Source organism: Plecotus auritus (genome assembly GCF_963455305.1).
Source record: "Plecotus auritus genome assembly, chromosome: 7".
Lineage (NCBI taxonomy): Eukaryota > Metazoa > Chordata > Mammalia > Chiroptera > Vespertilionidae > Plecotus > Plecotus auritus.
The window spans coordinates 111375765-111400295 of NC_137774.1; the positions used below are offsets into that span (position 1 = coordinate 111375765).

A 24531-nucleotide genomic window follows, 5' to 3' on the forward strand; every position below is an offset into this window, starting at 1 on the left:
ACATTTCCTGTAAGATGCACTTGAGGCACTGGGAAACAGACAGAAGGGGATAGATACTTCATTCAAACCATTAAATTGACAGCACACTAATAAGTTGTAACATCAGGAGGCTATAAAACAGATCTAAGATATGTTACTACACAAGATATGTTAAAAATCTACATTACAGCAAACTTCTATCAGAAATCTTCAAATGACGATATCCCTGTAACTAGAACATAGCATGTACTTTTCTCTCCCCATAAAGCTAAGACTGTTATTTTTTGTCATTTCAAAAGAGCTGTGTCATAAGTACATGAGAAAATTTCATTTGATAATGCAAAATTTCCAATTCTCTCTTGATCATAGAGAATTCTTCTTGTACCCAAACCACATTACTAAGAGCTAATTTTTCCACATATAAACTGGCCATGAATTATAGCTGTTAATGACACTGCATGTAGTCCCATATCTTGCCTAAGTAATTTCCTGTAGTGTAATAAACAAAACTTGGGTACATAAGACCAGTGATGCAACCCATTATCTAATCTCAAGAACTAATTACTGCTTAGGGAACAGTTTATCATCTTAAAAATCTCATATATTAAACCACATAATGCCATAATGTTATAAAGACATACAGATTTAAAAAAGAAAAGGAAATGAAGCAAGGGAAAGGAATGGAGAGAGAGGAAGAAAGGGAGGGACAAAACAATTGAGTTATGCAGGGAAGAGTCAGAGAAGGAAAAGAAAATCCCGGAGTGATATATTTTATTTAGGATTTTGTTTTTGATTAATGTTAAAATGTAGTATTCCCCCATTACACATGTTGAAATGTAATTATGATCTATAGAACGAGTTATAATAAGTAAATAAACATCTTGAAGTAAAAAGCCATCCTTACTATGGCTTAAAATGTCCTGGACAGCCATTTGAAGTACTTTACCATCAGAAACACCATATGACACATTCAAACACCACCCTCTGTTAGATCAACTGATTTCAAAAAACAACAATTAACATGTACAGTCTTTCAATCTAAATACAAAATTAAAGCTATAAAGGACCTAAAAGAAAACATAGAGGAATATCTTCACAACTATGTGAGTAGGCAAAGATTTTGATAGACACAAAAAGCACTAACTATAAAATAAATAATTGGAATTCATCAAAATTAGAAACACTTGTTCTTCAAAAGCATCACTTTTTTTAAAATGAAAAGGTAAACTATAATCTGAGAGAACACTGATTTTGTATGTACAACATATAGAGAACTTATGAGATGACAACAACCTGATTTTAAGAAATAGGGGTGGGGGGGCGTAAGAGAGCAACCAAAGGACTTACATGCATGCATATAAGCATAACCCATGGACACAGACAGTAGGGGGGTGAGTGCATGTGCTGGGGGGTGGGAACGGCCGGGAATAGGTTAATGGGGGGAAAAGGAGACTTATGTAATACTTTCAACAATAAAGATTTTTTTTAAAAAAGAAAAGAAATTGGGTAAACATTTTTAAGAACATAGGTAATAAGCATATAAAATATTTTTAACACCATCATTAATCTTCAGTGACATACAAATACAAATCACAATTAGATGCTATTTTATACATATTAGAATACTAAAATTAAAAAGATTAACAATGCCACAAGATTGCAAGAATATAGAAAAAGTGGAGTCCTCATACCCTGTTAGTATGTAAAATGATACAAGCCATTCTGAAAGACAATATATGTCTACTTTATGATTCAGAAATTACACTCCTAGGTATAAACCCAAGAGAAATGAAAATATAAATCCACAAAAATACATCAAAAATGTTTGAGGCAGCTCTATTTATAATAGCCAAAAACTAGAAAAAATTCCAATGTCCAGCAAAACCAAAACTGACAAATTTTTGTATATTCAGACAATTAATTACTATTCAGCAATAAATAGCAATTTACTAGGGATACATACAACAGCAGGGCACTTGCAAAACTCTTTTCCATGGTCACAGAAGTACTTAAGTGAGAGTTGGGGTAAGAACCTCAATCTTTTGTCTCCTGTTACAGTGCTTAGCTTTTACTGTGCTGAAGAGACCAGTCAAAGAACATTACATTTAAAATAAAACTGAGTAAAATAATTTTCTGAGTCTAAATTATATATATAAGTAAATCATCTCAGGTAACTAAAAAGAAGGATCAAATAATAGAACAAACATCTATAACCTGAATAAATACCATGCAATTTTTAAAAATTCTTTAAGATTTCCAGAGTCCTTCAACTGAAATTGGAGCATACTCAAGGACATGCATTTTTTCTTAGCTATTAATCTATGACATTGCTCTATGATACATTGATTGCTATGTTTCTAGAAAGCCAATTCATGCCAAACCCTAAAGTTGAAGAATTTCATATATGTAAAGTCTCATTTAGGTCTATGACTAGTATATCTAATATAAAATAGATTCCAAAAAGATGTTTTCATTGAATTATAGAATTGGAAGGTCAATGAAGCAACTGTGAGATTTGAATCACCTTGAGCTAAGAACATATGGGTTTGAGGTAACTCAGATAGGGAAATATGGGAATTCTGCCAAGAGCACACCTTGCATCTTCAGTAACACAACTCCTCCCAACCATCTCTATGGCAGTAAGATTGATTCCAACTTGCCCACTTCCCAGAACCTCCATCTATTCTCTAACGACATTGGACATAACAGTCCAAGTCCCAATTTAGAAGTCTCTATTGGGAGTGTAGGTCATTTATTAACATGGGTAGTTTTAATTACAATTTAAAAATATGGTTGTCATGGCAACATTTTCCACTCAAGATTTTAGGATATGTCAAGTTTATTTGTATTCTGCTACAGAAAATCTTGTGGCTTCCATAGTTGGATTAGAAAATACTGCAGTGTCTAAACTACCTATTAAATGTAGGAAGAAATTTGTTTAAATTTCAAAGGTAATACCAGTTGTACCTACTTAAATAAAGAAAAGAAGCAATTTGCAAATTCCAATTTTTTTAAATGATATATTTTATTGATTTCAGAGAGAGAGATAGAAACATCAATGATGAGAGAGAATCATTGATCAGCTGCCTCCCGCAAGCCCAAAATGGGAATTGAGTCTGCAACCTGGGCATGTGGCCTTTGACCAGAATTGAACTAGGGACCCTTCAGTCTGCAGGCCGATACTCTATCCACTGAGCCAAACCAGATAGGGTGGCAATTCTAATTTTAAAGTAAGCTTAACAATGAGAAACATTTAATGTAACATATAAATTCAATAGAGGTATGTTTGTTTTAATTGTTAAAATGATGTGGGTTTTTCAGGGTCCTAGCTCTGAGCTGCCTGGCCTGGAAAGCCTCTTTGCCTCCACAAAACAAATACTTTCATTTCCTGCCTCAACGCAGGGAATGGAGGCACTGACAGAGAGAATCCCACAATAAGCACCTGGTCCATAGAGTACTCTCTGATCCCTAGAGGAGGGGAATTCAGCCAAAAAAACCACCAACAGCCCCTGGGCCCAAGATGACTTCAGCTAGAGTGAGGCACCTGGCAGCCCAGCTAGAGGAAACTCTTCCCATTCAAATATAGCACTAAAGGAGCATAAGCCAAAATAATGCCAAAATAATATTAGAAATAAACTACAATAAAAAACAATTAAAAAATTCAAACACTTGGAAGCTGAATAGCATGCTATTAAACAATGACTGGGTTACCAAAGAGATCAAAGAAGAAATGAAAAGCATCCTGAAAACAAATGACCATGAAAACACAACAATCCAAAATCTATGGGACACAATGAAAGCAGTCCTGTCCTGAGAGGGAAGTTTATAGCTCTACAGGCCTACCTCAAAAAACAAGAAAAAAATGGTAGTAAATCATCTAACTCTACAACTTAAAGAATTAAAAAGAGAGCAACAAAAAAAGCCCAGAGTGAGCAGAAGGAAGGAGGTAATAAAGATCAGAGCATAAATAAATGAGAGAGACCAAAAAAAAAAAAAAAAAAAATACAAAAGATCAATGAAACCAAGAGCTTACCAAGAAGCAAAGAGAGAGGACTCAAATGAATAAAATCAGAAATGAAAGAGGCAAAATAACAACAGACCCCACAGAAATACAAAAGATTGTTTAAAAAATACTATGAACAACTCTATTCCAACAAACTAGACAACCTAGAGGAAATGGACATATTCCTAGAAAAATACAACCTTCCAAAACTCAATCAGGAAGAATTCAAAAATATCAATAGGCTGATAACTATGAAAGAAACTGAAGCAGTCATCAAAAAGCTTCCAGCAAACAAAAGTCTGGGGCCAGATGGCTTCACAGGGGAGTTTTACCAAACATTCAAGGAAGAACTAAAACCTCTTTTCCTCAGACTATTCCAAAAAATTCAATTCAAAACTTTCAAGCTCATTCTATGAAGCCAGCATCACCCTAATACCAAAACCAGATAAAGACAACACAATGAAAGAGAATTACAGGCCAATATCCTCAAAAAAATTCTAGCAAATCAGATCCAGCATTACATCAGAAAGATCATACACAATGACCAAGTAGGATTTATCCCAGGGATGCAAGGATGGTACAATATCCATAAATCAATAAACATGATACATCACATAAACAAATTGAGAGATAAAAATCACATAGTAATATCAATTGATGCAGAAAAAGCATTTGACAAAATCCAACACCCTTTCTTGATAAAAACTTGCAACAAGGTGGGAATAGAAGGATCATACCTCAACATAATAAAAACCATATATGACAAACACACAGCCAACATCATACTCAATGGGCAAAAACTAAAACCATTTTCCCTAAGAAAAGGAACAAGACAGGGATGCCCACTTTCACCACTCCTGTTTGACATAGTACTGGAAATACTAGCCATTGCGATCAGACAAGAAGAAGAAATAAAAAGTATCCAAATTGGAAAAGAAGAAGTAAAACTGTCCTTATTCACATATGACATGATACTGTACATAGAAAACTCTAAATACTCCATCAAAAAATTATTAGACTTAATAAATGAATTCAGCAATGTAGCAGGATACAAAATTAACGCCAAGAAATCTAAGGCATTTCTATACACCAATAGTGAACTTACTGAAAGACTAAAAAAACAATCCCATTTACCATCGCATCAAAAAAATTAAGATACCTAGGAATAAACTTAACTAAGGAGGTAAAAGACCTATATGTGGAAAACTACAGGACACTGAAAAAAGACATAGAGGAAGACATAAACAGATGGAAGAACATACTGTGTTCATGGATTGGTAAAATCAACATCATTAAAATGTCCATACTACCCAAAGCAATCTATACATTCAATGCATTTCCCATTAAAATACCAATGGCATATTTCACAGACATAGAACAAACTCTCCAAAAATTCATCTGGAATAAAAAAAGACCCCGAATAGCTGTAGCAATCCTGAGAAAGAAGAACAAAGTAGGTGGGATCTCAATACCAGCTATCAAGCTGTATTACAAAGCCATTGTTCTCAAAACTTGCTGGTACTGGCACAGGCATAGACATATAGATCAATGGAATAGAATAGAGAACCCAGAAATCAACCCTAACCACTATGCTCAATTAATATTTGACAAAGGAGGCAAGAACATACAGTGGAGTCAAGACAGTCTCTGCAATAAATCATGTGGGGAAAATTGGACAGACACATGCAAAAAAATGAAACTAGACCACCAACTTACACCATACACAAAAATAAACTCAAAATGGATAAAAGACTTAAACATAAGATGGGAAACCATAAAAATCCTAGAGGTATCCACAGGCAGCAAAATCTCAGACATATGCCGAAACAATTTCTTTACTGATACAGCTCCTAGGGCAATGGAAACTAAAGAGAAAATAAACAAATGGGAATACATCAAAATAAAAAGCTTCTGCACAACAAAAAAAAAACCCAACAAAACAACAAGAAAGCCCACTGCATGGGAGAACATATTTGCCAATATTATCACTGATAAAGGTTTAATCTCCAACAGTTACAGGGAACTCATACAACTTAACAAAAGGAAGATAAACAACCCAAACAAAAAATGGGCAACGGACCTAAATACTTTTCGAAAGAAGACATAAGGAAGGCCCAGAGACATATGAAAACATGCTCAAAGTCACTAATCATCCGAGACATGCAAATCAAAACAACAATGAGATACCATCTCACACCTGTCAGAATGGCTATCATCAACAAATCAACAAATGACAAGTGCTGGCGAGGATGCGGAGAAAAAGGCACCCTCGTGCACTGCTGGTGGGAATGCAGACTGGTGCAGCCACTGTAGAGAACAGTATGGAGTTTCCTCAAAAAACTAAAAATGGAGTTCCCACTTGACCCAGTAATCCCACTTCTATGAATATATCCCAAGAAACTAGTAACACCAATCAGAAAGGATATATGCACCCCTATGTTCATAGCAGCACAATTCACCATAGCTAAAATTTGGAAACAGCCTGATAAATGCCCATCAGTAGATGAGTGGATTAGAAAACTATGGTACATCTACACCAGTGGTCGGCAAACTCATTAGTCAACAGAGCTGCAGTTTGCGACCACTAATCTACACAATGGAATACTATGCTGCTATAAAAAAGAAGAAATTCTTACCACTTACAGCAGCATGGATGGCACTGGAGAACATTATGCCAAGTAAAATAAGCCAGTCAATGAAAGAAAAATACCACATGATCTCACTCATTTATGGAAAATAAAGAACACTGTAACCTGATGAACAAAAAGACAGATACAGAGGCAGTAAAGCATCGAAGAGACTGTCAAATTACAGCGGGAAGGCTGGGGAGTGATGGGGAGAGAGGAAAGAGATCAACTGAAGGACTTGTATGCATGCATATAAGCACAACCAATGGACACAAGACACTGGGGTGGGGGGAAGATGAGGGCATGCAACGGCGGGTAGGGGAGGCTGGGGGAAAATCAATGGGGGGGAAAAGGAGATATATGTACCACTATGTGTAATACTTTAAACAATAAAAAAAATTAAAAAAGAAAAAAAGAATCTGTACTGACAAAAAAAAGAAAAGAAAAAAAATGTCACAAAGGCTCTAAAATTTAAGCTGTCATTGAAACCACAGTCCATGCAAGTAGGCCAGGACCAGCATGCTAAATCTAAACAAGGTAACTGCCTGCAAAAATAAAAGATGTAAATAGAACCAATGTCTCCTAACAAAACAGATAAAATGTCTGTGGTACAATAAAAAATCATCCATCATCCCAATAGCCAAGAAATCTCAAACTGAGTGAGAAACACCAGTCAACTGACATCCATGCTGAGGTAGATTAGATGTTGGAATTATCTGACAAGAACTTCAAAACAGCCATAAAAATGCTTCCACAATCACTTTCTCTTGAAATAAATGCAAACACAGATTGTTTCAGCAATAAGAACAGAATTTATAAAAAAGAAACAGCCCTGGCCTGTATGGCTCAGTTGGTCTAGCATTGTCCTGTGCACCAAAAAGTTGCTGGTTCGATTCTAAATCAGGACACATGGCTCAATCCTGGAGGTATGCAGGAGGCAGCCAATGGATGTTTCTCTTTCTCTTTCTCACTCTCTCTTCCTCTCCTTTTAAAATCAATAAAACATATTGTTAAAAAAAAGAAAAGAAAAAAACATGTGGAAAATATAGAACTTTAAAGTAAAAAAAACTCAGTAAATGAATTCAATGGTAAAGTGAAGATAACAGAAGACAGAACTTTTGAACTTGAGGACAAATCAAGATAATTTACCCAATTTAAACAACAAATAGAAACTAGACTGGGCGGAAAATTAAACAACCTCAGGGACCTGTGGGATAATAGCAAAAGATCCAACATTTGTACCATCATGGTCCCAGAAGAAGAGGCGAAAAGAGAGATGCTGAAAGACCATTTAAAGAAATAATAGCTAAAAACTTCCCAAATTTGGTATAAGACAGAAACATACAAATTCAAGAAACTGAGATAACTTTACATAGGGTAAACCCCAAAATCCAAGCTAAAACATATAAAAGTTAATCAGAAAATTAAAGCCAAAGAAAAGTCGACAGCAGCCAGAGAGAAGTGACACACCTACAGGAGAACACCAATTAAAGGACAGATTTCTACTCCGAAACTATGGAGTCCAGATGAAAGTGGCACAATATTTTTCAAGTGTTAAAAGAACTGTTAACTGACACTATATGTGGCAAAAATATTTTTTAGGAATGAAGGGAAAATAATGACATATGAAGGAAATCTAAAAGGATGTGCTCAAAAAAGAAATCTAAAAATAGTTCTAATATGTTCTCCCTATACCTCAATAAATTGTTTTGTGTATCCCAGATACTCTAAAAGGGTTGACACTGGAAACAGAAGTTTAATTAGGACAGGAAAGCCATAATAAAAGTGGTTTGTGGTCAATAAAAATGACACCTTGGCTATCTTTCATAGTAACTGTGAAGAACAGGTTAGCAGAACATGTCCGTGTCACCCCATTTATATTCATCTTCAGAGTCATGATGATGAGCCTTAGTCAAATAGAAAATTAAGCTACTGGAATGTCCAAAAGTTACTGAGTAATGCCAGTCCACATGCCTGATGTGAGGAGTCCAGATGAACATGTCAGCATGTTTAAAGTAAACATGAAGAATGAGGCTGTGTACCTCGTACCCGGTTTGGGGTCATTACCATGGCTGGTCATGTGAAAGGTTATGTGATCAGCAACCTGTGAGAACTCTGGACTCCAAGACTCAAATATGATTTCCTGAGCAATGACATAGCACTAATGTCTGCAGAATGTAGGTGGAAAGACATGCCCACGCAATTCCTACATAGATAGGGCAAGGAAGCCTGTGCTTGACCTCTCCTTGGCTGCTCCTGATGTTCTGGCAAGTATCTTACGCTAGAATAAATCTTAGCCTTGAGTATAACTTTACATTAAGTTATGTGATTCTTTCCAGTGAATCAGTGAGCTAGTGGGTGATTGTGGGACCAACACTCCAAGAGTCTTGAGGTTCTGAGAGAGAGGTTACTCAGGCAGCCAGTGGCAGAACCAGTGTCTGAACCCACATCTTCCTGACTCTGAAGACTGTGTCCTTTCTAATTACAGTGCCTCCCAAAATAGAATAATTTAAAGTGATGCATATGACTCTTTCAAGTTCAGAGACTGACTGTCACGCAACTGTCCGTTTTAATTAACTGGAAGAAAATGGGTTGTAAGACTCTATTTCAAATTTTCAGTTCTAATCCTAAAGATTTCTCACTTCTTACAGTTTATAATTTGTTTTATATAGTTTATATTTTTTATACTTTGTTTTCAGCAAATGATTGCTATGTGAACAATTATAGATTGTGCTTCACTCACAGGATTTACTAGATTATAATCTAATTTAAAGCTTTTGAACAATCCTTTTTGGTGAAAAAAACAAAACTTTCAAGTTATCATCAAGTGAAATGGTTTATATACCTGGCAGAATATAAAGTTTACTTTATATATATAATCTGAAAATATGATTCATACTTCCATCTCAAGACCATTTATTGTTACTAGATAACACATGACAAAGTTACCCTTTTCCCATAGTATCTCTACCAATTTTTCTTTTAAAATTTAAAGAAATCATCAAAACACAAGGAAATCATCAAACACAAGGAAAGCAACATTTAGCCATCATTAGAGCAGTGGTCGGCAAACCACGGCTCGCGAGCCACATGCGGCTCTTTGGCCCCTTGAGTGTGGCTCTTCCACAAAATACCATGGCCTGGGCGAGTCTAAGAAGTGGCGTTAGAAGAAGTTTAAGTTTAAAAAATTTGGCTCTCAAAAGAAATTTTAATAATTGTACTGTTGATATTTGGCTCTGTTGACTGATGAGTTTGCCGACCACTGTATTAGAGTATTCTCCACTTTCATGAAAACATCATGTTCTTATAAAAACAGGTTTAGCCATGAATAGGTATAATAGTGGGCCTGAGCTATAAAAATAATGGGAAATAAAGCTTAATTACAGCTTTAAAATATTAAAAGCTAAAACTTAGAATTACTTGGGTCTCACAAAGGTAGTGATTTTAAATGAAGTGAACAAAATAGCAAAGCAGCAGCTTCTCCTTTGTTTACCTGCAGAAGACAACCAGCCCCAGTCTGCTGGGCTGCAGGGATAATCACGCTTCTTGGTGGATTGCCACGGGGCGCAGATGGCTGTTATTAACTATACCAATTAATTCCTGCCAAAGCACTCTGGGATGGCTGCACGTCTTCCTCAAGTTATCCCTCCAAAGGGCTTTACATGGGTACAGGGATGTATTTCAAGTTGAATCTCAAGCAGGTAAGTTAGTGATGAGGACTATGATGTAAATAAACACTGCACTTTAATTCTATTCAGTTCTCTAGAGAAAAAGACCATGTACAAGAATACTTCTAACATGGCTGCAAAACTTCTATTCAATTCTCATAGGTCTTCCCAATGTTCAAAATTCAAATAGAGTTCTCTAAAGATGAGATTTTTTTTTTTTTTTCAAATTTTTATTAAGGTATTATATGTGTACATATCTTATCATTGCCCCCGACCCCCACCCCACTCCCATATATGCCCTCACCCCCCAATGTTTTGCATCCGTTGGTTACTCTTATATACATGCATATAAGTCCTTCAGTTGATCTCTTATTTCCCCCACCTCTCCCTAACCTTACCACTGTAATTTGACAGTCTGTTTGATGCTTTACTGCCTCTGTAACTATCTTTTTGTTCATCAGTTTATAATGTTTTTCATTATCCCCAAATGAGTGGGATCATGTGGTATTTTTCTTTCATTGACTGGCTTATTTCACTTAGCATAATGTTCTCTAATTCCATCCAAGTGCCTACAAATGGTAGTAATTCCTTCTTTTTTACGGCAGCATAGTATTCCATTGTGTAGATGTACCATAGTTTTCTGATCCAGTCATCTGCTGATGGGCACCTAGGCTGTTTCCAAATCTTAGCTATGGTAAATTGTGCTGCTATGAACATAGGGGTGCATATATCCTTTCTGATTGGTGTTTCTGGTTTCTTAGGATATATTCCTAGGAGTGGGATTACTGGGTCAAATGGGAGTTCCATTTTCAGTTTTTTGAGGAAACTCCATACTGTTCTCCACAGTGGCTGCACCAGTCTGCATTCCCACCAGCAGTGCACGAGGGTTCCTTTTTCTCCGCATCCTCGCCAACACTTGTCGTTTGTTGATTTGTTGATGATAGCCATTCTGACAGGTGTGAGATGGTATCGCATTGTTGTTTTGATTTGCATCTCTCGGATAATTAGTGACTTTGAGCATGTTTTCATGTGTCTCTTGGCCTTCCTTCTGTCTTCTTTCGAAAAGATGAGATTTTTAAAAATATATATTTTTATTGATTTCAGAGAGGAAGGGAGAGGGAGAGAGAGATAGAAACAACGAGAGAAAATCATTGATTGGCTGTCTCCCGCACGCCCACTACTGGGGATCGAGTCCGCATGTGCCCTTGACCGGAATCGAACCTGGGGTCCTTCAGTCTGCAAGCCAACACTCTATCCACTGAGCCAAACTGGGTAGGGCTAAAAATGAGATATTTTAATGCAACATTTTCACTTTAGAATTTTTTTCTTTATTACTTCTGCCTTAAACAAATACAGAACTCACTAATACAACCTATTTGGATGCAAGAGCCAATGCCATGTAGGTCCAAATTGAGAATTTAGCTTCCAGAAATAGTGGAAATATCCACTTCATGGTCAAATGTATGGAAGTGATTATCCAGTGTAATAGCAAAAAAAAAAAAAAAAAGACAAAAATTTAAATGTAGACTTTTAAACATTTCTCACCACAAAGATTTAAAACCTAAAACAGATGAGTTGCTGAACATATTGACAATATGACATTTCAGAGCCTTTATTTTGAAGCCACAAGCCCAACATATAATCCTAAGTAGGAATAATTAACAAAATGCCACAATACAGAACATAAAATGATTGTCAGGGACTATAATTTTTCTACTATTCATACTGAGAAATAATTGCTATCTCTACATTTCTTTTATAAAGAAGTTCACAGTCAGTCTGCTTCATTACCTGGCTTAGCCTGCTTAGCACATTTGTTCCATTCAAATCTCAGGCATGCCATATTTTTAGAGTCCAAGGATTATTCAGAATTTGATCAGCTTTGTCATTAAAATTATTAAAGTAAAAATCTTTGTTGCTAAGTATGCAAAGTAGTCTGCCTGTCTGGCATTCATTTGAGACGTTTTTAGTAATTGAATACTTGTTTTAATACCCTATAAATTAATTTTAAATAATCCCAAAGTTCTTTTTCACCAAAAATGGGTCTTCTGCAGTGGTATTGCAGACAATTCCAATTATCACCTTAGAAAATATTTCATTACATTTGCAAGTTACAAAAAAAGAAGTTTTATATGTGTATGATATACTTTTATCCTGTTTTTGTACAGAGAATTTTAATTGGTATTTTTAAATTAATGTCTACTCAATTTCCCTACTTAGATAATGAAATTCTGTTTCTATTAGTATACTATTAATTGAAATAAAGGCCTCATAACTCTCTGTACATATATTAATATTTTTCAACTCATTTTCATTAATCTTAACGTTAGAATGTCATTTTTCTTAAATAAAACTGTCAGAGCCAACAGTTACACACTCAAAGGCAGACGTACAGCTGGTATAAGTGAAAAAATGAAGATACAGACTCTTTCTAGGTTCTGTGAACTGAGTGACTGAAAATAATCAACTAGGAAAATATTCAGGGTCAATTTGGTCTACTAATTCCTACCAAAAAAAATCTTATTATTCATCTGTAAATTCCATGTCTTAGATTTATCCCTTTTGCTGATGGGATTCAGTTTAACATACAGAATGTAAAAGGCAAAGGGGTTCATTAAAATGAGAACAAAGTCTAGACTCTGCTTTTAGGAGTTTATGGACCAATAAGAACAGAAGAAAAAAAGGGAGAACAAAAAGTACCTTTATCCCTAAAGAGCAAAAAAAGATGAGACTTGTAGCTTTTTCCTTTTAGTCTTAGCATCTACCCTTGTTCCTCCCTACCCCCACACACTTTGGCCATTAAGAACCCGGGATCTCTCTTACTGAGTGGGTCTGGCTCCCTTACCCATGGCTAATTGGAAAGGAGGAGACCTGTCTATGAGTTGAAGTGGGTTAGGGCCTGGCTCCTGGGGACTTCTCTCCATTCTACTATTGGAGGGGTGGCAGCTTCATGAGGAAGAGGTCTGTAAGGAGGGACATTTGTCCTTTCCTCAAGGACAGTGGTCGGCAAACTGCAGCTCGCTAGCCACATGCGGCTCTTTGGCCCCTTGAGTGTACCTCAATCAGATTGAGGACGTTTTTTAGCAAAGGCCAGCTTAGGAGTACCCTAATTAAGTTAATAACAATGTACCTACCTATATAGTTTAAGTTTAAAAAATTTGGCTCTCAAAAGAAATTTCAATCGTTGTACTGTTAATATTTGGCTCTGTTGACTAATGAGTTTGCCGACCACTGCTCAAGGAGTATATGGCGGAGACATTTTGTTGGGCCAGTGAAGATATCTCCAGAGCCTGACACTGGCAAAAGGCTGCTGAGTGGTACTGCAGACAATTCCATGGCCTTTATTAGAACCTTCTTCCCTAGCTTCATAAGGAAACTAAATAATCGAAGGCACTACAGCATGAGCCTTCTGTGCTGTGCAGTGGTTAAGAGAGCAGGCTGTGGAATCAAACTACTGGGCTTTAAATATGGCTGTGTGATTTTCATCAACTCAGCCTCTTTGAGTCAGCTTCCTTAGTTGCAAAATGAAGAGAAAAACAGTAGCTACTATACAGAGTGGTTCTAAATATAAATGAGATTTTTATAAAATGCTTAGCACAGTGCCTAAGGCACAATAAGCGCTTACTGAATATTAACTATTCTTCCTACTCAAGATCCCTCAAGCCTTAGGGGAGTGGGGAATCCATCATCTCTTATTCCCATCTACCGAAAACACCTTATCTTTCCATTTAAGCAAACCATTACCCTGCTCAGATACTCATTCAAGTATTTACTGAATATCTATTAAGTGACAAGTATTGTCTTAGACATTGGCTGGAAGGTGAGAGAAGCAAAGCCCTTCTTCTTAAGGAGAGAAAACAGTGAAAGGAAGTTTGCAAATTACAAAAAAAAAAAAGATACAAAACACAAACAAGACTGAGAATAAATGTGGAGGGAATAATTTAGATAGATTGGCCTTTAAGCTGAGAATAAACAGAATAATCCAGACAGAAGGTTTAGCTGGAACAAATGCTCTGAGACATTGGAAGAGTGTGGTATATTCATGAAACAGAGTCCACATTGATCCCTTGAGTTCTAGACTTGGATATATGATTATATGCTTGACATCTCTGTTTGTGTCTAATAGTATCTACGTCTGTTTAAAATTAACTATGTTCACAATAGAACTATGTTCCTGCCTCAACCAAAAATGTGTCCCTCTCACAGGGTACTCCATTTCCGAAAGTGTAACTACTATCCATCCAGTTTCTCAAACCAAAGATCTTAAGTCATTCTTGAGTCTTTTCTCTATCTCATTGCCCACATATAAGCCATCAGAAAATGTTGGAACTACTTCCAAAAGACAATTTATCTCCTTTCTCTCCATCTCTAATCCCACCCCTTAAACAAAGCAGACATTATTTAACCCCTAGACCACTGTAACAGTCATTGGAGAGTTCTTGCTTCTATCCTCTGCTCATATATATTATGAATGCACCAGGAGAGAATTGTAAGTGATCTTCTTTTTAAAGATCTGTAATTAAAAATCTTGCATTCCTTTGATTAAAACCCTCCAATAGTGTCACATAGGTCTTGGAATAAAATGCAAACCCTATTCTATAGTATGCTAGGGCATAATCTGGTTCCTATAGATTTCTTTCCTTATCTTGCTCCACACTCCCTTTGAAGGGATTTTTTCATTCTTAATACAGACTAAGGCTTCGGTTATTGTTAATGTTGAACTTCTGTACATTTGTACTACAAAGTCACTCTACCTAGAATTTGTTTATCTCTGTAATTTCTTGCATAGGTGCCAATTTTCATGCTCCAGGTCTTTGACTCAAATTGTATCTCCTCAGAAGAGATACAATTTTATCTGACCATCCTATCTAAAATGGAATTCAAAACGTAGTACTATATTTCTATATTATGTCATTAACACTTGTGGGGCCAAATATCCTATGTCTAAATATGTAAAAGTTATATATCAAGTCAACAAACTATTAAATATAACATGTTCTATCCCAATACTTGGACAAAAATGTATCTTCCTAACAACCTGGGAAGTCCATTATTCATTTCCCAAGAGGTCTGCACTTAAACATGGCAATATAGGAAAAGTCTGCTCTAGGACTCACACTCCAGGCCTGACCTTTCCTTCCCACTCATGATTCCATTTTATTCCTCAAAAGCCTAGCAGGTATGTGCCTGTAGACATCCCATCTTGCACATCCAAACTGCATCCACATGTCCCATCAACAGCCACCTATTAGCTACCCTTCAGATGGCCTACCCTTGAGAGGACAAGAGATCTGGGCAGGCCATGGAAGTGGACTTAGGGTTGCTGAGGCAGAGAATCTGAACCCCTGGAGACCTTGAAGGGGATGCTAAACTACACATGGGCACACATTCTAGCTGCTACAAACTACACTGTAGGCACAGTGCCGAAGTGGAGCCACCAGGAAGCTGCATAAACTCCTGGGCCCAAGGACATCATCACTTCCCTTCTTTCCTTTATAGAAATATTAACTTATAATTATCTTTACAATCTTTACATTTATTTACCTTCCCATATCTCCTCCCTCTAAAAGGTAAGCTGCACACTTATAGGGGCTTTGTCTGCCTTGCAATGTCTGACACATATATACTTGGTATTAAATAAATATCTGTTGGATTATACTTCCTACAGCGACATAACAAAAAGACAACATTTAGAAAAAATGCACATATTTTACAAGGTCATGTTTCACAAATACCTACCAAATCAAAGGAAACTAATCATTTGCATTTCAATTAATCTTATTTGTATGAGACTTAGAGTTTAGTAAACATTACCTACTTTACAAGATGAGATATATAGTGTTTATCCTAAAACCTTGGTAATTTTATAATATATCAAGAGAAATACTGACAATTTTTAATTATAAACTAAAAACTAGTAGGTAAGGAGAAATTGGTCAATAAGAAAACTTACTTTTAGGTGAATATTCTAATATACACTCTATTCAGCATATTAAAAATATCTAATTTTTTAGCAAATCACAACTTAATAAATGATAGAATACTAAAAATGAAAAATAAATTCCAGTTGTGAGTTAAAATTTAAAAGGTTAAGTGTCCATCCGTCTGACCTGTAGCTACAACATACACTGACCACTAGGGGGCAGATGCTCAATGCAGGAGCTGCCATAATGCACACTGGCCATCTACACTGAGTATATTCTATATAATAAAAGGCTAATATGCAAATTATCCCCTCGACCAGGAGTTCGACCAGCATGCAGGCAGGCCAACCGCCCATGTCCCCTCCCCCTGGCCAGGCTAACCAGACCCCACCCATGCACGAATTCATGCACCGGGCCTCTAATATATACATATATACACTGAGTGGCCAGATTATTATACATTCAGAGATCATAATAACCTGGCCACTCAGTGTATGTATACAATAGTGTAATATGCAAATTGACCAGACAGTGGAACGACCTGTCAGCAGAATGACCAGTTGGCTATGATGTGCACTGACCACCAGGGGGCAGATGCTCAACACAGGAGCTGCCCCAGCCCACAGGCCCCAATCACCCGATGGGGAACAGGGAACCAGGGGTGGGTGGCGGCGAACATGGGCAACGCCGGGGCCCGGATTGCCCTGCAGGTTGCCCCACACACAGAGGGCAACTGGTGGCAGTGATGGGTGGGGCCGGCAAGCAGGCGGGAATGGCCAACCTCTCGGTCCCTCCCCGCAGCCGGCAGGCTGGCAGGCTCCAATTGCCCGATGGGGAACCGGGAACTGGGGGGTGGGTGGCAGCGGACATGGGTGGTGCTGGAGACCTGATCGCCCAACCAGTCGCCCCACACATGGAGGGCGACTGGTGGCAGTGGTGGGGGGAGGGGGAGAAGGGCCGGCTGCCAGCAGCTGGGGAAGATCGGCCCTGATCGCAGGCCAGGCCTAGGGACCCTACCCATGTACAAATATCATGCGCCAGGCCTCTAGTTTAAAAATAAACAGCAACACGGACTTGGCACTGACAAACCAACACTTGGCTTTCCCCAAGTGGGACACAGGCCCTGCCACCACCCCAGAGCAACACCCCACCAAATCGCAGCCTACACTGCCAAGACATGGCGCAAAATGCAGCCCACAGCCCAACCCAGCCTGGAAACAGTGGGTGTGGGTGCCAGGTAATCATGTCAAGTAGCAACTCCCGGCTTCCTCTCCCTAGTGACTAGCCTCCTTGGAATTTCTTCAGCCCAGGAACACGACTTGCTTTATAGCCAGGTGCAAACATTTTACAGTTTAACTAAACGTTTGTGAAGCATTTTCCCGTGCCTCATCTCATTTGATCCTCACACAAGTCCTAGAGTAGGTAGATAGGAGACTCAGTACAATCCTATTTTCTTTTCATTAGCAAGATGCGAATAGTGATAGTAAAATATTTCTTCTACTTAATTTCCTTTCAACGTGTATGAATCTCTGCACTGGGACACTAGTTTAAATATATTTAAGTATATACTAGGAGTTTTGTATCAAACTGTATCTCCTCAGATAAATTGTATCTGACTATAAATTCCTTGTTTTCAAGATTAAAAGAAAGATCTAGGAAGATTCCACAGCAGACTCTAACATTAGAGCCCCTGACATCACTCTTAACACATTAAGTGCCCTGTCAGTCACTGGTGACTGACACTATACTTTCCGTCCAGAAGACAAAACAAGCTGGGCACTTAATGTGTTAAGCAAGTCAAAGAAAACTTAAAAGGCCTATAGTTAGTCAAAATTTAAATTTTACACTGTTCCTGCAAACCTGCTAAAAAAAATCTAAGTTTATTAATAAAAATCATAATAGGATAGCACTGAGTGCAGCAAAAGTAAGTCATTTATCTCTGAATCTAATCATGAGGTAGGTGTGAAATATTCTGGCACTTGTGATAACAGATGTGTAAAGTAACTATACTAGAATTTTTCTGCTTACAATGTGAAGCAAAACACTTAACATAATTTGAATTTAAGGGGAATAAAGGTAAAATGGTTCCTTAATTCCTGGTTACCAGTATACCAAGAACATGATGGTTTTTATGATTTGAGAGTAATAAAAACTTCATTTCACTCAGAGTAGTACCAAATCAAACAATCATTTTAACACATCCTGGTAATAAATCAAGAAAGGAAGAAAATGTCAAAACTCCTGAGGCAATTAATTCACCACAGTTATACAAGTAAGATAAACAAAAGGAGTTAGTTCGTCAGTAAGAAGGTTTTTTGTTGGCAAAGTGGCTGAAAGCCAAGATTTCTCAGAGTGCTCACGAAAGTGAGAATGCAATTTTTACTTTGAACTTCTGCTTGCATAAACATAAAGTCAAAAAGAAGAGTGAGGAAACAAATTATAAGCCAAAAACTCACAAAGGGATATAACAGCTGGACAAAACATAATTAATCTTTCTCACATATCAAATTCTCTAAGCAGGAAAGATTTCCAGCAAGCTAAATTTAGTGACGCAAAAGCCCTCCAAGTTATAAAGAAGAAAACTATAATCTAAAGAACATTATAAAACTACCGATTACTTCCTCCCCTGATCTCAACAATTAATAATTCGATGGACTATCTCTCTTTTTATTATGTAAGGGTAAAAGAATGTTGGCTCATTTCTCTTTTAAATTGGTCTATGGAATATTTATATATAGAAAGTTTTATCATATTTCTACAATTGTGGTAGAGAACAAATAAAGAACCAAACTTATGCTATATTACATATGGCCATCAATTACTATTACTGATTTTTTAAAGCACAATTTCAAAGCAAACTTATTCCACAAATACTGATCTTGCTCAAAGCAAGTTTGGAAATTCATTTTAAAAAATGGTTTGAGAAATTAAGATAATTTCCAATGTCAGCCTACATTAGTAGATTTGTTTTTTATAAGGTCAATTATTTACAATGAAATCTGGTAGATGTGGTAACTGGTCAAACTTGGTAAAAAATGATTTGACTGCACAGAAATAATACCCATTTTATGTTACTTGAAAAGTTACTTTGCAGCCAATTCCAAAAGAAATAAATTTTGAAATATTTTTAGGAAACTGCGGCATTGTTAGAATTTTTTCCTCCAGGATTATCTTGATGATAACAAGCTATGTCATTATCTATCATAAATATATTTTAGATTAGTTTCAGGTATACAACGATGATTAGATGTTCATATACCTTATGAAGTGATCACCCTGATAAATCAAGTACCCACCTGATACCATACACACTTACTAAAACTCAGGCCTTAAACAGAGAGAAAAAGGACACCTAGAAAAGAGCTCTCTCATATTTTTTCTGATATATCTCCTCAAGCAAAGAAAACCAACAAAAGACACAAGTGGAACTACATTAAACTAAAAAGTTTCTGCACAGCAAAGAAAACCCATCAACAAAATTAAAAGAAAACCCACTGAATGGGAGAACATATGATACATCTGATAAGGGGTTAAATCCAAAATTTATAAAGAACTCATACAACTCAATATCAAAATAACAATCCAATTGAAAAATGGACAAAGGATCTGAAATAGACACTTTTCCAAAGAGGACTACAGATGGCCAATAGACATATGAAAAGATGCTCAACATCAATAATCATCAGAGAAATGCAAATTTAAAACCACAATGAGATATCATCTCACATCTGTCAGAATGGCTATCATCAAGAAATCAACAAACAACAAGCATTATTGAGGGTGTGGAGAAAAGGGAGCCCTTATGCACTGCTGGTGGGAATGCAGATTGGTGCAGCCACTATGGAAAGCAATATGAAGTTTCCTCAAAAAATAAAAAATGGAACTGCCTAATGATACAATGATTCCACTTCTGGGAATATAACACTAATTAGAAAGAATATATGCGCCCCTATGTTCATTGTAGCTTTATTTACAATAGCCAAGATTTGGAAGCAGCCCAAGTACCCATCAGCAGATGAGTGGATAAAAAAAAGCTGTGGTACATTTATACAATGGAATATTACTCAGCAGTTGAGAGAGAGAGAGAGAGAGAGAGAGAGAGAGAGAGAGAGAGAGAGAGAGACAGACAGACATACCTTTTGCAACACCAAGAGTGGATATATGCTAAGTGAAATAAGTCAGTAAGAGAAAGATAAATACCATGTAATTTCACCTACCTGGGGAATCTAATGAACAAAATAAGCTGGGCATGGGGGGTTGGAGGTGGGAGGGGTGGAGGTATTGAGCAAAAAAGAGAGAGAACTCATGAACATGGACATCAGTGTGGTGATTGCAAGAGTGGAGGAGGATGGGTGAAAATGGAAGAGGTCAGAGAGGGAATAAATGATGATGAAAAACCAAAACTAAATAGAAACAGACTCATAAATACAGAAAACAGACTGACAGCTGTCAGAGGGGAGGGGTGTTGGGGAGTTGGGCAGAAAAGGTGAAGGGATTAAGCAAAACAAACAAAACAAAAAACTCATAGCCACAGACAGCACTATGGTGATTACCAGAGGGGGAGAGAGAAACATTGATGTGAGAGAGAGACACGGATTGGTTGCCTCCCGCACGCACCTGGACCTGGGCTGGGGGTAGAACCTGTAATCAATCCTTCAATGCACAGGCCAATGCTCTAAAACACTGAGCCACAGACCAGGACAAGCCACAATTTTCTATGAATATTTTTCAGATAAAGAAGTAATGAACTTATTGGCCAAGCAGCTAAAAAAGATTTAAAAATCAGAATTTAAAAAGATTACTTTAAAAACAAAGATAACATTAAATGCAGAAAATGCACTCAGACTCCATCATCTCTAAGCTAATAACAGGTTCTCAGCACTGAGGATCAGGGATTTAAGTATGCAATGACAGTCTTTACTTCTCATGTCCCTGCTTTTGCCATTTTAAGTCTGTTAAGTGAGACTGTGGAGTTCCTTATTTTTCTTTATTTCATTATTCATCATATTCTCATAGACTTTTCTAGCAATTACCCATATTGAATTCTTTTTCCATTTTGGCAAAAGCAAAAGGATAAGAAGTACTCATAATTTAAAGGAAATTAGTTAGCATTTATTTTCATCTGCCACCTCTACATTCATTTAGTTTCCTATCAACACAAATATGTCTCTCATTGAACACACCTCTCCAATATCAAGTGCTAGGCCTCCTGCTGATCCCAGTGTCATCACAAGCAATACCACCAGGTGTCAAAGAAAGCGACCTTAGGAAAGACTTTCTAGTCATCATAGTATATGAAGAAAAGTGACTGCTTTAAAAATGAAAGCTTTTACTTAGAAACAAATTAGGAAGGCAGAGGGGATTGGAAAAGGACTAAACTAATAGTAAAGTTGCAGATATAGTCTCAAGATAGGTAAACAAAATTTTAATGGGCACGTATCAAAGTTATCAGTCAACAAAGATGATGTTTCCTACCCCTGCTATGAAAAGCCACCTAAATAAGCAATTCCCCAATTCTCCATAACCATCCTCTCTTCATTTAATTGTGAACCCAGCCGAGTTGTATTGGTCTATGCCAGTGGTCGGCAAACTGCGGGGCGCTCTGTTGACTAATGAGTTTGCCGACCACTGGTCTATATGAACATTACTAGTATCTTTGATGTAATCATTATCTCCACTAACCTCATCTGCTAAGCATTTTAGCAAGCTATTACTTGATTCAAATATATTAGCATATATCTCTACATTCAAGCTCACAGTCACAGACATGTTCACAATGGACAAATACAATATAGAATGTGTTACATGAGCACTATGACTAAGTGTCAAAAATACAGAAGAGAACGATTAATTTCTTTTGTAATTTTGCATATTCATACTTCTCATTTTTTCAAAATAAATTCATATTATTTGTGTCGAGAAATAAATGTTCAAAATACAAAAGCATTACAATGAGAGTCAAGTAAAGATAATACAGAAATCTGAAGAAGAGAGCTTGGTATATAAATGAGAGTGGCAAAGGTTTAAGATTTATAGTCAGCATAACTACATGAGCAACTGGACCCTGGAGAAGAGAAAATATACGCCCAAAATTTAGTTTGCATAACAGCACAGATGACAATGTAATGTCATGGATCAGGACAAACTCAGGAAGAGAAATGAAAGTGTGGGGTCAAGAACGAAGATAAATACTCTTTTAATTTGGGACACCCAAATCCAGGTGTTGATCCTTGAAGACAAATATAATTATTGGTCAAAACCTTATGAGACTGGTAAGAAAATGGGAGCACAAAACATTTAAAGAGGAACAGAAGTGGAGAGTCAAAATAGAAAACAGCCTGGCCAGCATGGCTCAGTGGCTGAGCATCGACCTATGAACCAGGAGGTCACAGTTCCATTCCTATTCACGGTACATGCCTGGGTTGCGGGCTTGAGACCAGTGTGGGGTGTGCAGGAGGCAGCCAATCGATTTTCTTTCATCATTGATGTTTCTATCTCTCCCTTTCCCTTCCTCTCTGAAATCAATTTTTTAAAAAAAACAGAATATGTTTTCCAATGTTAAGAACTGTGGTAGACTGTTTAATACCCACCCTTTTCCTACCAAAGTTGGATGACCAACAGATTGTGGCAGATGCAGTAGTGTGCAAGTTATAAAGTCCAGACCTCAAGGCCTTGAAGTTTCTGTCTTCACCAGCTTAGACACTACACTAAGAGCATGAAGATGTGAAGAAGCCCGGTATTAAAACCAGCCCATTCAGCTCTCTCAGTGGAGCCCACCCCTTGTCAGCTAAGTGCCAACACATGAGTGAGCCCAGGCCAAATCAACAGAGCCACAGAATCACGAGAAATTGACCCCTGTTGTAAGACTCTAAGTTTTTAGGTGGTGTATTGCACAGGAATACATAACTGACACAGAACCAACAGAGGACTGCACCCTGAAAGAAGCCAAAAGCAAAGGAGAAGGTAGTTTCTATAAAAAAGTGGTCAGAAGTTTCTAAAAGTAGCCGAGGTTTCAAATAGGCTGAGGATTGAGAAGAGGTCCTGAAGCTAGTAATAAGTCATCTCAGACACTGGAGAGTTCATTTTCAGTAAGGTGTTCAGGGTAGAATAGCAGTCTTTTTTGGTGGGTTTCAAATGAGTAGTTGATGAGAAAAATTGACACAATCTGATAGATAAATGATGCTACTTTATAAAAAATAGGAAAGACATGAGCTATTTTAAACACTGAAGGGGAAGACTGTTAATGAAAGCTTTGGCCATTAGGAAGGAGTGGCTGAAGAAAGATTGTAGAGGGAAAAGAAAAGTATTTTCTAAAACTAGAGAAAATTGACATATCGAAGGCCCAAGAAAGGTGAAAAGAGATGGAATGAGGTTGATACTTATCTTCATTGGAACTGCTATAACTATATACCATAGACTAAGTGACTTAAAAAACAAGTATGTATATCTCACAGTTCTGCAGGTGCCAGCAGATTCAACGGCTGGTATCTGGTGAGAACTCAGTTTGGAGACAAGTGCCTTCTTACCCTTCCTCACGTGGCAGAGAGTGCGCCTTCCCTTTTTATAAGGATGCAAATCCCACCATATAGGCTCCACCCTCATGATCCCATCTGAACCAAGTTACCTCCCAAAGGCCCCTCCTCTTAATAGCATCCCACTGGGCCACAAACGTGCAGTGCATAACAATGAGTTAATCAGAGAAAATGAAAAATCTAAGAACAGGTGAGGTGAGTAAGAGCTGAGACGAGAGAAAGTCGGAAGGTAGAACGGGTGAAAATAATTGTTGGTAGGAGTGCACAGGAGTTTCTTCTCCAGGCTCTTAGAAGAAAAAAGCAAGATCAATTGCTAAGACAAAACAAACTGAAAACATTTTGAGCTTGAGAAAAATGGTAAAGTTTGGAAATAACTATTTAGTCTAATTTCAGGGGACATTAGTACTGCGAAGTAAAATAAAAGTAGATAGATTACAATTTTTTCCTCATTAGCTTTTGGTCTGGAATCAGGAATACCAAGTAACAAGCATATTCTAAATCTGTGAAATTCCTGCTTGTGTGTCATTACCAATATTAATTATTATTTCATATTCTATGTTAACTAATCTACGTGGTATATCATTTTGTAAGTGAATATTTCAGATTTTTAAGTGAATGTGAACTTCCAAATTGCTTTTTGCAATTAAAAAATGTGAATTTCAGCCCGGCCAGGGTGGCTCAATGGTTGAGTGTCAACCTATGGACCAGGACATCATGGTTCAATTCCTGGTCAGGGCAATATGCCTGGGTTGTGGCTCGATCCACAGTGTAGGGCATGCAGGGGGCAGCAGCTAGGGC

The 24531-nt window shown here is 37.2% G+C and overlaps 1 protein-coding gene across 2 annotated transcripts in view; it reads right to left on the bottom strand.

Annotated features, from left to right (window-relative positions):
* FER (FER tyrosine kinase) overlaps window positions 1-24531 on the bottom strand; it is a 310506-nt gene that overhangs the window by 107694 nt on the left and 178281 nt on the right. The window lies entirely within an intron of this gene.